We start from the raw sequence: 16,497 nt of genomic DNA on the forward strand, positions 1-16,497 counted from the left end.
ATAAACTTTGAGTTACAGAAAACAGACTAAGAGAAAGAAAAGAACCCGAAACAAAGATCTGATTCAAGAACATGAAAGGCATACAAAATAAGTCTGCTGGCAGAGTCTGGCAAGTTTTGTGTGGAAGCAATCATGTGAATGGAAATAGACCTTATGAGGTAGCTCAGTGGCCAGTTGAGTTAGTAGGGTCTCTGAGCTTGTTTCGAGATGGCCCACTGAAATAACCCAAAAACAAAGAAAATCTAAACTCTATATAAGAATAGACACATTTTTTAAATGAAAAAGTAAGTAGGAACCAATCTTTTTAGCTACTACTTTCTGATTTTCTTAGTAATATCCTGCAGCTATTAGAACTCACTCTCATTTCATCTCCTGTCATCTTTCCAAACACTGACTCTGACTCATGGCTAATCTACAAATTCTAGAAATAGTTTGAGTAGCAAGGTCATCAGAGATAGCTCAAGGCCAAGGTAAAAGAAAAGCATTTTTGGAAAGAGCATTGAGAGAGAAATGTCCTTCTTCCTTCCTGCCCTCCTCTCTGCCTTCTTCCTTTTTCTTGTTCTTTCTTTTTTTTTTTTAAATCATGTAACCTTCCTTTGGCAACTATCTATTGTATAGAAATTTACTTTTCTAGAAATGTTTTGATTCTCATTCAATTTCTGATAAATGAGAAATATTAAACAGAATACATTAGCCTTGTGTAATAAAAGCTGCTTTCCTCATCAACTTCTGAGGAAAATCTGCTGAAGTTATGAAATGAAGGTTATTCCCTAAAGAATGCACAAAATGACTTCTTAAGAAATATTGGTGCTACCTTGAAGGCATTCTACTAGGCAAAATAAGTCACACAGAGAAAGACAAATACCGTATGATATATCCTATATGTGGACTCTTAAAAAACAGACTCAAGACAAACCAATTGTAGAATGGTGGATATCAAGGTCTGGGTGGGGGAAATGGAGATATTGGCCAAAGGATCCAAACTTCCAGTTATAAGATTAACAAGTCCTACAAGTCTAATATACAGCCTGGTGATTATAGCTAATAATACTCTAGGATATACTTGAATGTTGCTAAGAAAGCAGAGCTTAAGTATTCTCACCCAAAGAAGAATTGATAATTATGTGATGAGACAGCATTGTTAGCTATGCTATACTGGTAATCATATTGCCATCTATAAATGTTTCAAATCAATATGTACACCTTAAACTAGCACAATGTTGTGTTTTTTTTTGGTATCATTAATATACAATTACATGAGCAACATTATGGTTACTAGACTTCCCCCATCATCAAGTCCCCACCACATACCCCATTACAGTCACTGTCAATCAGCGTAGTAAGATGCTATAGAATCACTACTTGTCTTCTCTGTGTTGTACAGCCCTCCCCGTGCCCTCCCACACATTATGTGTGCTAATCGTAATGCCTCTGCACAATGTTTTTTGTCACATATATCAATAAAACTAAGGGGAAAAAATAAATAGAAAAAAAAAGGAAACTAATGATTCAAGGTTTGGGAGCAAACATTTGCCCAGAAAAATTCAGGAGACCTCTCTTATATCATAGCCTGTGATAAATTTGGATGAAGATACATAGAATGCTTAAGTAATGATTTATTTATAAGTTGGCTTTTAACTTCACTATATCTTTAAGTCTTTATTTCTTTTCATTATGTTGTCACAATCTTATGAAAGCTTACTGAAAATATAAATGTTTCACCATGATATTTTCACTTAGTATTTTACATTATTCATATTAATGAAACTTTACAGTTTAATTGTATATTTTATTCAGAGATATGGCTTGTTTTCCCAAAGTATATTTTCTGGTGGCTGTCCCACACTTAGGATGAGGTTAGCAAATATCAACTCTTCCTGAATCTTAATTTTCAGTTTATATTTCAATTTTTCTTTAACCTTCAGAGAACATTAGTTTATAAATCATTTATCTATATTTTGAGCCCATGTTTAGCCAAGAGTGAAGATTTCTGTGTAAAATCATCTGTATATTTCATAAAAGGATAATTAGCAAAGAACTATATAATTCTGCACTGAGAAAAATTAGGCCTAAGAAAATGGCCCTCTGTAGAATACAATATGAAAATCCCTAGGCAGGAATTTCTAAGTTAAGTCTTATCAATGACTAGCATTTTTCTCTCAGTATGAGGAATAATGACATACCCGGCCACTTTCCTTACACATAGTTTATCCAATACATACTTAGTTAGTATCTGCTAAATGCTAAGACATTAGAAAGTGAGAGGATGTGTAATAACATTTGAAAGTTGATGAGGACAGTTTAAAGTGTGAGAAAGACAATAAAGTGAAAATGAAACTATTTTGTTCCAATTAGAAAGCTTTCATTGCCAAGGTGAGAGGAAAATGAGAATCTCTCCTTTGATCCATTACCTGATATATTAATCCCGATCCTTGTACTAGTCATTCATTTCTTCAAAGTAAGTAGCTTTTTTGAGTTTCATTGATCTGTTTTCTATATATATTAACATCTTAAGTATGATGTGTCTGAGGAAAATAAGCAAGTTTCCCAGGGAAGGATAATTCAAGTACCATGATGAGGGGTGAGGAACATTTTATTATAGCAAATAAAATTGATCCACCCTGTATGTCTCACCCCACATTTCTCCTCAAGTATGTTCTAATTTCTTAGGTCTCCATACGCTGTGTTGAATATATATACTATAAAATATAACATAAAAATGTATACATGTCCTTAATCACTATCATATATTCATGAATATTTCATATTTATTCAGCAGCTTATATTGAATGCATATACCATGTGTTATGAACATGAAGTCATGAGCAAAACAGGCGATCTAGTGGGAAAGTCCAAGAATTAAAGAGAAAATTATTTCACATTTAAAAAAGTCAATCATGTTGCAAGTACATAGAGAAATTTGAGGGAGGGTGGGACAGAGTGGCTCAAGGAAGGCACTGTTTTCTAAAAGAAGTGACATTAAGCTAGACCCAAAGAATAAATAGTAAGTTAGGCAAATAGGGTTATGAAAATGTTCCAGGTGAAAAGAGTAACAGGGTTAATGACAAAAGGAGCTGCTAGGGACTGTTTCATTTTTCAGGAATTCAGAAAAAGTTCCTGTGGTAAATGCTGTTATTTAGTCAATATGCAATTTTTACCTCCTTCTTATAAACAGAACTCCTATTTTGTTATGTAAATTTTATTCCTACTTCCTTCTTATGAACAGATCTCTGACTTTGTTCAAAGGAGCAAAACATCCAGATTAAAATAATACAAACACAAACAAAAAACTACTTTTTTTCCTCCTTGACTTATACTTCGGGCCATTTGTCAGAGTTTTGGCCAAAGAGACATAAGCAGATGTGTAGGTGATTGATGAGTAGGTTTTGCTTTCTTGATAGACGCGCCATCCCTTCTTCCTTGTTGCTTCTTCTCTTATCTCCAATCTGGAATGCAGATGTATCACTTGAAGTGGAGCAGCAATCTTGTATCCATGAAGTAACCATAAGGAGAAAAGCCGTAAGCTGTGGGTAATAGCGTAGGAGGATATAAGACAGAGACTGGGCAACTGATGATATCATGGAGCCACTGTTCTAGCCCTGAACTGTCTACCCCTGGATTTCTTGATATGGTAAATAATAAGAGTATTACCTCTACCCCAACATACTCCAAGTTCAGTTATTCAGGTCACTTACATGTGGCTGAGTGTAATCTCATCCAGTGCCTATGGCTAGTACATTGTGTGTAAAGAGTAAGGCCAACAAAGCAAACAGGAGCAGGATCAATGAAAGACCTTAAAATATGTTAAAAAGTTTAGACTTTATCCTTAGACTCTTTGGGATACCAGTAAAAGATTTTAGATTAAGAAGCAAGTTGCCAAATTTGCATAATAGAAAGTTCACGTTGGCTGTAATATAGAGAATGTACTGGAGGGGGCAAGCGGGGAAGCCGGAGGGCCACTGAAGCTGGGCAGCCGTCTAGGCATTAGGTGGTAGTGGCATAAACTAGAGTGGTAGTGTCAGGGATGTAGAGAAGTGAATAGTTCTGAGAGAGATTGAAGTGGTAGATCAGTAGAAAGAACTCTGCAAATGGCTGGATATAAACGGTGAGAAAAATAGATGAGTGAAGGGTGACAGCAATTTTCTGCCTTAGTCGGCTTGGAGGATGGTGGTATCATTCCGTGAGAGAGACAGGATGTGGAAACAGACTTCTTTAGGGAGGAATCATGAGCTTGGTGTGAGCAATCTGAGTTGTGAGTTAAAGTCTTGGACACACAGGTTGGGAGCTTAAGATACATTTCTAGGTAGCAGATATAGATTTGGGAGTCATCACTGTTTACATGGTACTTGGAATCAGGAGAGGAAATGCAGAAGCCCAAGGAGGTATGTAGAGAAAGAAAAGGTGAGGCCAAGAACAAATGCTGTGGAATATTGACATTTAGGAGGTAAACAGTAGGGAAAATAAAGCCTTCCAAGGAGCCTGAGAAGAGGAGGCAAAGAAGGACTGAACGATGGGAAAGACTGGTATCAACAGTTTCAAAGCTGCTAAGTGATCAAGGAAGACAAAATCCAAGAATCTGTTAGATTCAGCTCTGACAGTCTTTGCTGGCTTCTGTGAGAGCAGTTACAGTGGGATCTCAGAGCCTGAAGAGGGAGTTCAAGGTGAGATGATAGAAAGTGCTAGAAAGGAAACCCTTGAAGTTTGGCATGGTTCTTAGCTGTGTAGCCCCTGTGTCAGGCTCTCTGACCCTCCTACAGATTCAAAGAGTTTTCTAATATCTTTACACATTCTCTTTCTGCTTAACTAAGTAGAACTTATTTCATTTGTTGGCAGCTAAGAATCCTGATTGTAACTGCAGACCAAAATGTTGGAGTTGAGGGTGTTCTTAGAAAATACAATCTTCTGATGTAGTCAGTTCTAATTCTAAATTCTAATTCTGACTGGTGAGGGCTGTGATTCCAGAACATTAGTGGATGAAGAAAGTCTCATCATCTCAGAAGATTTACTCAAGTTGCTTTAGTGGATAATTTCAGATCTTAAAAATCTAAGAACAAACAGTTTGATGTGTGGTGTGATTTGTTGTCAGAGCTCGTCAGAATGTATAAAGAGGAAGTCTGGCACCTTCTTCCCTTTTAAGCCCCTTAAAGTTATGTGTATAGAAGAGGCACAAAGGGAAAACAAAGCAAATTTAAATTTTAGTCCTATGTACTTGATTAAATAGTTTATAGTGTGTTTAGAGCTAAAGTCATGAAAGAAAATGACATGGTGAGATCTGTTATAACAATCATTAAAGAACATATTTCTTTTGCGTGTTTTTTTTATAAATAGGCATTGTCATGTATTTTATTTCCCCAGAACCTAGTATGGTGCTGGCATATTGCGCATATGTACTGATATCCTCTGTCTTTGCACAATGAATGTTTAATTTCCAAGACATAAATATCAAGCTGCAAAAGGAATTCATATACATAACACTGTCTGTGTTTATGCCAAAGTTTTACCAGTCACATGATTTGTTCAGTTTGGTGAGGAGTCCAAATGTTCAGACTGTATTAGAAAGTATACAAACCCAGCTGCCAAAACAGATTTGTGTCTCCATCCACTGGCACATTGGATTGCCAAATAGATTTGCTTAATCTTTTAGTCCTTTTCTTTGATGTTGTAGTGGTGCAAGTTTTATGCTTTATTTGGAATGAATTATCTGTGAGTTGAAAACACATAGGGGACACAGTCTAAACAACCCCTCAGAGGCATTGTGTTGTTTTGTGAAGTCTTGCATATGTAACTGGAGATAGTCAGTTAGTACATGCTAATTATTTGCTTGTCAGCCAATCACTCTTCAGATGACCAACTATTTTGATACAGAAACTCAAGGAGATCTATTAAAGCCTGATATTTTCCCATTGAAGTGAAATAACTGTAATGAATTTAGGCAAAATGTTAGTTATTCAGAACACAACATGAATGATAACCTACATATCTATCCTGAAGAGCTGGGGTATTGCAAATGATTTTTCTTAACCTCAGTAAATGTGCTAAACTTAAATATCTTTGTACGTGGGCAAATGTGTAAATCTTTTTAAAAGAAACATGATGGACTTGCACAAACCGATTAGTTTTTGAGAGATTGCTATTGCTTCCCCCAAACTCCTGCCTTTTTTTGTTGTTGCCAGTTCAATGATTGATTTTTGGTTTATTCACAATTGTACAACCATCATCAAAATCAATTTTAGGGCATATTTATCACCCTGAAAATAAATCCTATGCCCATTAGCAGTCACTTCCCATTTTTCCCCAACCCTCTTCCTTCCCAGCCTTAGACAACCACCAATATACTTTCTGTCCCTATAGATTTGCCTGTATTGGACACTTCATATAAATGAAATCATACAATATTTGGTTTGTGACTCACTTCTTTCACTTAGCATGTTTTCAAGGTTCATCCATGTTATATAGCATGCATCAGTATTTCATTTGCCCTTATAGTCAAATGATATTCTTTTGTATGGATATGTCCCCTTGCGTTTATTCATTCAATATTTGATGGACATTAGGGTGGTTTCCACTTTTTGGCTATTATGAATACTGATGCCATGAGCATTCATTTTTTTTTTTGTATGAACGTGTTTTCATTTCTCTTCAGTATATTGCTAGTAGAACTGCTTGTCTTTATGGTAATTCCATGCTTAACCATTTGAGGAACTACCAGATAGTTTTCCAAAGCAGTTTTACCACTTTGTATTCTCATCAGTAGTTGCATATGATCTTTTAATATCAAAATATTGCCATATTCTTGGAATTTACTTAAACTTTGAATTTCTGTGTTCAGTAGTAATCCTTAGTATGTGGATAAAATCTAAGCAAATGGAATATTTTAGTTGTTTGGAAATTATAGTTTCAGATCCAAAATATTAAATGGTAATTGATTTTTAGAAGCCTGAATTTAATATTCATTTCTTCAAAGGAAATTTTTTTGCTGTGTTACATGTAATTATACTTTGTAAGTTTACAAATTATATGTGAATTTAGGAAGATCCAATTACAGTCTGTCCAGTTCATACATTGCAAGCTAATCCAGTGCTGTCCCCTAAACTCTGACTAAATAAATGGAAATTCCACTTTCTGACAGTAGAAAATATTAGCCATGTCCACCATTTGTAATTTCCTTTTAAAAATAGAATATACAAAATTAATATTTTTCAGATATGTTAACCATTTATATACATGAATAAACAGAATCAAGAAATAATTACAATTTTACTCTTAGATACACAATATTACATTTCTCTTAGACACACACACACACACACACACACACACACACACACACACACACAGTGAGGTCGGTAGACCTGTAGTCATCCCAAGATACTTTGGTGGATCATTTATGCTTTCTCTGTACCTCCTCTGTTTTAGAATGATTTTTTTTTTTCAGTATGAGACAAAAACAGGATTGTGTGGTCTATATCACAGGCAAGATTTCAAATTGAATACTGCTTATCTTTGTAATAATTCAACGCAGAGTTTTCTAATATTTCAGATTTTCCCTGAGGCACAATATTGCCTTATTATACTTGGTGTGTAGACATCCTGGAGACAAGTTTAATTTCAGAATTGTTTGAGAACCTGGCTCAGTAGAACATTTCTATCTAACGTCTTAAGCTATGATTTGTAACAGAAGTGATTTCTCAGTCTAATAAGTATCAGAATGATTTAATTTTCAGATTCCTGTAGAAACATATTTACTCTGAGTTTAATAAGCCATTCATCATACTTTCAATTTATTTCATAGAGAGTTACTGTTCTAAAGAAAATATAAAGACCAGTTGATCTTTAATGTGTGGTGATCACATGGGGCATCAAGAAAACCTCCATTTTTCTATTACAAGGTAGTGTTATCTTTAAGTAGAAAATAGCAGAACAGTTTCTAAACACCAGTTCTTTCTGTGTGACTTAAACTTTAAACTTAATTTCATCCTCTTATTTTGAAACTATGTCTGGGCATGCCTTAAGACCATACAGTCCTTTTGGACTGAGAACATCATAAATTTGCTGCCAAATCTCAATAGATTCCAGACTGATAGTTGTTAATCCTCAAATACTATGTCCTAATAATAAATGAAGCCTACTGAGGGATTATTGTGCTAAAAACAGGAAATGTACTTTCAAAACAAGGACACTGACCTTCCATGGTTTTTTATTGCCCTAATCTGTTATAGTGGAAACTTCTGAAGAGACCCTTCTTCCCTTCCTTGCACTCCACATTCCAAAGCAAGTTAGTTGTTGTGTGGCTGCAGATGGAGCTTTTAGCTGGAGTCAGCCAAATCGCAACTCAAAAACACTAGCTTAGTGACCTTCAGTAGCTAGTTACTGTGTTATTAAAAATAAATAAATCACTTAACCTTATGGAGTCTTGGTTTCTTCATTTATAAAATCACACACAGATCTTACTTTCCTGATAAGGCAGTTTGGAGGATAATTGGTAAATGTGGAAAATTTTAAAAATATGTTTGTAAACTGTAACTGCTCTTTATTAATTTATTTAACATATATTGATTTTTTATAAAAAGGCAAAAGGTTTATCAAATATTAAATTTAGGACTCCTTCTCCTTGTTAAATTACTTGCAAATATTCAATAATTTTATCTTCATAGGTACAAATTATGCCTTATCTTTGCTCAGTTTGTTTTAAACTCCAAAATTTCAGTAGCTTAGGGTAATTTTAAAATCCTAATTCCTTATGACTAAAATGCTGTTAATAAGGTTTGTGATCTTCAGGAAGCTAAAATAAAAGTAATCATACATCCACAACATACTATTTTGTCCAACAGTTATTGGAATTTTGTGTAAAGTAACTTCATTCAATGCCCAAAAAACAAGTGAAGGGAGGAATGGGGCACAAAGACCCCAAGGCATATCTAATTTGCTCATTTATTCATTCTATCAGTATTTTGTAAATGCCTATCAGTTGCCAGCTGTGGAACCAGTAGAATTTAGAACTAGGGTTCTGTTTGATTCTTCCTTTGATCCAGTAGCATCTACAGAGGGCACTCTTTCCACTCCGACCTCAGATTTTCCCTGTAAAGTCTACTTTCACCGCACAGCCTTCTGGGCCAGGGATGGCCTACATTCCCTCTAGTGAAAGGGAGACCCCCTATGTCAGTACTTAGCAGCACTGATTGAATCCAAGGCCTTCCTCCACTTCTACCCTTGCCTCTTTCAGTCCTGTGCACAAGGATGACAGTGTTCACACATACTGGCCTGAACTGTATGCGCAATAGAGAGGTAGTTTCCTCTGCCACAGCAGACGCACCTGACTCCCATCTCTCTGGCACCATCTCGTCTGACTTGCTCCTGAAGCTGAAGAATTGTTTAAGGTGATGTAATTTAAAAAATTTCTCTGAACATGACAACACGGGCTTTCCTATAGATTTAGATTTCTCTCCTACCCTGCACCTATGCCAGTAACTCTAGTAATTTATCCTGCACTGACTTCTGTTCTCAACTTCAGTCAGTGATTTCCAGCTATGTTTTGTTCCAGAAGTTTTTTTTAAGACTTACTCTTAGGTATTCTGATTGAGTAGATCTGAGTGAGAAAACTAAAAAATCTTTTGATCATGTTATATTTGTATTCCTAGGAGACCATGCATTATCACAAAGTGTGCTGTGAAAACAAATACTTAAATGAGAAATAAAACAAAGAGTTGGAAGCTACAACGTTTTGGTTACATAGAAAAATAATTTCCTGCACTGCTTTTTAATGATAATAAGAGCATGGTGATAAGATAGATACAAAATTAAAGAAATCTAGATATGATTTCATATAGGTTTGCCTATTATTGCTCTTCCCACCAGAATTCTTAGTAGCACTGGAATTCTTATATACAATTTACCATTTAAAAAAATTACTGATATAGGAGGCATAATGCCACTTAAAACAGCTATTGCCCAAGAAAGCAGCTTTTACTCTAATGCCTGTTGCTGGCTCCTAATCATTATTTCCTGCTACTTTCTGCTCATGATAGCATTATAATTAAAAGCTCGTAGCAGTGTGAGTAAATCAAAATGTGTTCCCTGCTTAATGAATCATGATATATCTAACTGTAATCTAAGAATTCCAACTCTAACAGAAATTTCTAGATTAAACCAACAACTTCACCAGGTGAGTCTGATAACAGTTTTGAAAACCACTGTGTTTTATGTGTATACCTGTATCACCACTACTTCAAACCTGCATACTTATTTCAGACTCATTATCTTCTCTACTACGATTTCACTTTTGTGCTTCCTATTTTTTGTTAATGGTTCCAACATTTTTCTAGTTACTCTGGCTAAATAAATAAGAGTCATACGACATCTCCCTTGCCTCACATATTTAATCATTTTCTGGGACCTGTCCATCTTCTCTCCAAATGATTTAACTCCTGTTTTCCCCTCAGTTATTTTCTCTGTTATTAACCTTATTCAGTCCTTTGATTACCTCTAGCTAGGAATATTACCAAACTTCCTAGCTTCGTCCTCCTCCTTCTGTTCTTAATTATATTTTTGCCAAAGTAATCTTCCTAAACCATAGATCTGAGATTGCCAGCCTTCCAATGGGAAAAAAATAATCTTTGCTGACTATTCATTCTGTGATTGATATGACCCACCTCAAGAGCTTAGAGTACAAATAAAGTCACAATCTTACTTTTGAAAACAAAACCACCTCGGGAACAAATACTTAATCTTTATCAGGAAGACCTGTCTTTTCTGTTGGGGCCTCTTCTCTCTCCCTGAGTGATCCCATAACCGTGGGAACTGAATGAAAAGCACCAGTTTACTTCTAAATACCTTGTGATGATAGGATCCAGGATAATATGGCCAGCCGCTGTTGTTTTGGTCTGCCCAGCAGCATTGCTTTGCTATCCAGGACCTACTCTTATAATGTGATTATTGATCGAGATCTCTGCAGAAGCTGCAATTGTTCTGATATACAGGAAGAGTGAACCTGTATCTGAATTAAGTCTACAATGCTAAGAAGACAGGGTGAGGAGGGACTTTCACATTCACCCACTGTGTGCCCTAGAACTCAGCCTTCCTCCCACCTCTGTTCCAACCCTAGTGTTGAATACAGGTCGCAGTACAGACCCTCTCCCCACTTTAATTACAGAAGTTTCCATTTGAGGCCTCTTCCTGCTATAGAGTTTGGTTGAGACCATGTCAATCTAAAAGAAATCAATTAAGTATGTGTTTTTTATTCCTTTTCTACACAAGGACCTTTACTACACAAGATGTTTTGTACCTTTCCCTAAGTGACAGTTCCATCTGGAGTGACAACACTACTCACAAAAAAGGGTCCTATGCTGTCTTGTTCCCCAATCTTTACCTAATTGCCTTATATTATTTAACTAAAAAGAGCATGTAAAGTGCTTCTTTGCAACCAAAGTGACCAAAAATATGCTTCAGGGAGACTTAAATTCACCCCTAGTCAGAGAGGCAGCTGGCAACTTTTAAATGGCAGCTGTGTCTGGATTAATTAATCAGCCTAAGAAGTCACCTTGCTATGATAAATTCTGTAGCAGCATTGTGTGAGACACTGAGTGAGGATCACAGAGTTTAGCTGGAGAATTAGACATGAGATGAAAAATTTTAAAGTGATCAGTGCTTATGTAGTGGCAGATACATGAGACAGAAAAGGCATAAAGGAAAAGAGTGACTCATTCTAATTAGGCCATTAAAGACACCACGCTAAGGTGCAGGCTCTGGACTTTGTATTGAACAATAAACAAATTTCTAAGTGGACAAGTATCAGAGCAGGGTTGGAAAGGAAATGGATAGGGGACACATGGGTGTCATATGAAAAATACATATGAAAAATACAGAGGCATGAATAAGCATGGTACACTATGGAATATCTGGAGAAATAGAAGTAGTTCCATGTGGATGGAGCATAACATTGAGGGTGAGGAAATGGGAACAACAGAATAGTGGCAAATGAGGATAGAAAGCAAGCCCAAATCACAAGTCAAAGGTCTACAAATCAGTGTTGCAATTTCAAGGATACATGGAAGTATTTTAGGTGTATGCAAATATATAGTGTAAACATGGTGCATTTTGCTGAAATAGTAATTTCATTGCCTGATAGGTGGAGGGGAATTTATGGAGATTCCTTTTTTTGTTTTTACACTAAAATTTAATCTGTTCACTCCTTTAATAAAATCTAGACTAGTTTCATTAATATTTAATTGAATAGTTTTCTTTCTACTTCTCAAACTAGTCTCTGGGAAGCTGTCAGTGACCTGTTTGCATCGTAAGTAATTTTTGGCAAGTGACCATTGCATTCAAATTAGTTGAGCCCTAATCGACTATCATTCTTTTGCAGCATCTTTTCTGTCTTTTTACTCATACTTTTAAAAAAGGCATTAGATGCATACCCAAAACTCACAGAAGTAAGCGTGCAGCTTGATAACCTATCAGAAAGTGAGCACATCTATGTAACCACTACCCTTGTCAAGAAATAGAACAGTATCACCTACACCTAAGGAGTTAATGCTCTAGCCAGACAGTTTTAAGTCCTGTGTGTGGATTTAGGGACCTACTGGGTGTAGGTGGTAAAACGGAGTCATCAATAGCTGAAGTTCAATTCCTTACCAAGATAATTAAGACACTCCACTATTAGGGTCCATTTTTTTCTTTCTGAATTTGCTTCCTGGCACACAATCCTATGTTCTTGTGAATTGATAAATTACTTGCTATTTCCTTGGAACATGTCCTGATTCTCTGCTTCTGCATCTTTTTGCTTATGCTGTTTCCTTCTTCCTGGAAAGCAGCTCTCTCTCCTGGCCCAAGCCTTTGCCCTGCTTTCCCCAGCACACACAGGCATTAAGCCATCACCTTTTCCATGACATGTGCCTGCTCTTTCTTACGGAAAGTAAATCCATGTCTTCAGACATTTCTGTGGCATTATGTGTACCTGCTATACATTGGATGTATAAAGACTGTTTCTACATTGGATGTAGAAAGACTATTTAATTTTACTAGACTAAGTTTGTAGAAGGCAGGTTTATTTATGAATCACTTCATATCTACTTATTATTAAAGCATCTTAAAGGGATTAGCCATGGTGTTTTGTACACGTTAGTTCATCAACCATCACTTATTTTTTTTTTTGAGAGGGCATCTCTCATATTTATTGATCATATGGTTGTTAACAACAATAAAACTCTGTATAGGGGACTCAATGCACAATCATTAATCAACTCCAAGCCTAATTCTCAACAGTCTCCAATCTTCTGAAGCATAACGAACAAGTTTTTACATGGTGAACAAGTTCTTACATAGTGAATAAGTTCTTGCATGGTGAACAGTGCAAGGTCAGTCATATCACAGAAACTTTCGGTTTTGATCACGAATCATGAACTATAAACAATCAGGTCAATTATGATTATTCGTTTGATTTTTATACTTGATTTATATGTGAATCTCACATTTCTCCCTTATTATTATTATTATTATTTTTTAAATAAAATGCTGAAGTGGTAGGTAGATGCAAGATAAATGTAGAAAACATAGTTTAGTGCTGTAAGAGGGCAAATGTAGATGATCAGGTGTGTGCCTATAGACTAAGTATTAATCCAAGCTAGACAAGGGCATCAAAACATCCACGGATGCAGAAGATTTCTCTCAAAACAGTGGGGGTGAGGTTCTAAGCCTCACCTCTGTTGATTCCCAATTTCTCACCTGATGGCCCCTCTGCGACTGTGCCTGTCTTAGGTTGTTCCTCCCTTGAGGAATCTTACCCGTCTCTGGCTAACCAGTCATCTTCCGGGGCCATACAGGGAAATGTAAAGTTGGTAAGTGAGAGAGAAACAATATTGTTTGAAAAGGTTAGCTTTTTACTTTTTTGCAGATTTATGCCCTGTGGCTTCTATGCCCAGCATTTGTCTTGAGGTATCTTTACCACTTGGAAGAATTATGATACTCAGTAATTTCAATATGAGACACGAATTCTACTTAGGGGTTGTAATTATGAAGGAAGAAGAGAAGCTATAGAAATAACAGACGGAAGAAAACATGGGAAGATTGATTATTTCTCTGACATATCTTCTTGTAGTGTAACATAAGCATGTATAGGTTTTAAATTACTAATTAAATTGCATGCACACATTAACATAATAGGAATACAGCTACATAACCAAAGCAGACCTACAATTACCAGTCATATCCAGTGAAACCAAGAAAACCAGTTAGGCACCCTAGGCATTTGCATCACTTGTATTTATAACCATAAAAAAATGTTTCTAGGCTCAGCATTGTGAACATCAAAGTAAAATATTTGATGTCATACATATGGTAGCATTAAAGCATTCAATATACATCTCAGATGTGATCAAAGATTTCCTCATTGTAAAATAAACTGAAAGATAAAATAAGGAGTAGAAATATACAGTGTGGAAGATTCTGTGTATTAATTGTTTATTGGGTTAGACTTTATCACTTTTGCATCATGATACAAAGGTCATTTAATTGTTATTCTCCACAGGTAACCAAAATACATTATTTATAGATGAGAGATATATTGATATTTAAACATGTAGATACTGTGTCAGCTTATTCTTAATTAAATATTATTTTCTTACCATCTATCAAGAACAAATTTTCCAATAAAGCATGTTGTTTTTCATCATTACATGAGAACCCATAGGATGAAAGCAAAGATTTGACCTGACTACAGTCCAAGCTTCTCTTCAGTGCTAAATGTAAGCCAGTGAAAAGGTGATTATTATATTGTCCATAATAAATTAGTTATTCCTTCCTCAGGATTAGTAAATCACATTGAATTACTTTATTTATCCTTCCTTTCTTCCAGATTATCACCTACTTCATCTGGTCAATTTCTCCAATGCCATTATACACACACACACACACACACACACACACACACACACACACACACACAGATACACAGACTCACACACACCCTCATTATGGCAAAGGTCAAGGTGTAGTTTTCTTAATGTCTGTTCCAGTACTAACCTACTGCTCTAGAAAATGTTTGTGAAATTTGTTTTTAAGCAAGTGAACTAAAAAAAATGTAACAGAACTTTCTCTTTTCATTATTTTCCCTAGGATATTAGGCCAAAGTCTTTCTAAATTGTCCTAATAAGATGATTTAGGTAGTTTCTTGCAAAGAGAATTAGTCTCTCTTTTGTTTGATTTGTATATATTCACAAAGGTCATTTAAAGGTACTTTAAGTTGTTAGAAATTCTTTAATAATGGGAGAGCATTTGAGGCAATATTTCTAGTATGTGCCATTTTATTACATATTAAAATGTTTTGTCTTAATTAAAATATTCAAAAGTAGTATGATATCAATTTTATTTTGAGTAATGACTAAGTTTTCCTCACTAACCCTGCAGATGTTTGTTTTAGATTTGAGAATTTGAAGTTAGTTATATAATCCCTTTCTTCTGTGTTTGACAAGATTGCAAGAGAGCACTTACAATTATATATGTTGTGCAAACAGTCATTTCAAGAATGATTGTTAGGTATTTTATAGCAGCCACATAAGAACCCTTTACCAAAAGTATAAAGATACAGTTTGTGAAATTGAAAAGGGGAATTTCTGCCTATTCCTGATTCATGGATACTGTTCACTTCTTATCTAAGGGGAGCAGTGTGTTAACCACACACGCTCTGCTAACTGTCTCCCAACCCCTCTGCAGGATGACCACCAGTAATAAAACAAAGAAGAAAATATTGGGTGAAAACAAAAAATAGAAATGTTGAAAACAGGAAAAACTGGCTGAAACTTGAGCTAAAATAATTTGAAACATGGATGGTTTTAAGGTAGAGGAAAATTATTATTCTCAAAATAATTAGTTTCTGCCTCAAAAGTTGTAAAAATCTGAACACCCCTTTGGGTACCCCTGCTCTTGGGATTGAGAAAACCACTTAAATCCATTAGTTATGAAAATGTAGCAAGTACCTGACAGTCTTAGGAATATTGCAATAATAGTCAAATTTAATACAGACATTTTACACTGAGAAGCTAAGCATTCTATTTTGTAATAATGATGCAGTCAAAACTATTGTACAGGATCTGTTGCCTATTTTTTAAAAAATAGGTACAAGTCATTTGTTTTATTGTTTTCTCTGCATGGAATTGCTCCTTTAAAATGATCACTGGTGTTTGTCTCAATCTGTGGGCTCCTGTTTGAGCAGGTACTCTTAGGATATTAAACATCCACTCAATAAATTCACAGAACTCCTACTATGTGCCAGACACTGCAGTGGACAATAGGGGCAGAGGCACACAAGACTGACACTGTGCTTGCCTGCTAGAACTTACAGTTCTAGGAAAAAAAGAAGGGGACAGTTAGAGAGGGCATGCAATAAACAAATACAAATGATGCCAGCTAGTGATACATAGTAAAAAGAAAAAATAAAGCAGAGTAAAGGATAGAGAGTGGTGGTGGGAAAGCGAGGGTAGATACTTTAGATAAGATATCCAGGGA

The sequence above is a fragment of the Manis pentadactyla genome, chromosome 7 (assembly GCF_030020395.1).
Source record: "Manis pentadactyla isolate mManPen7 chromosome 7, mManPen7.hap1, whole genome shotgun sequence".
Classification (NCBI taxonomy): Eukaryota; Metazoa; Chordata; class Mammalia; order Pholidota; family Manidae; genus Manis; species Manis pentadactyla.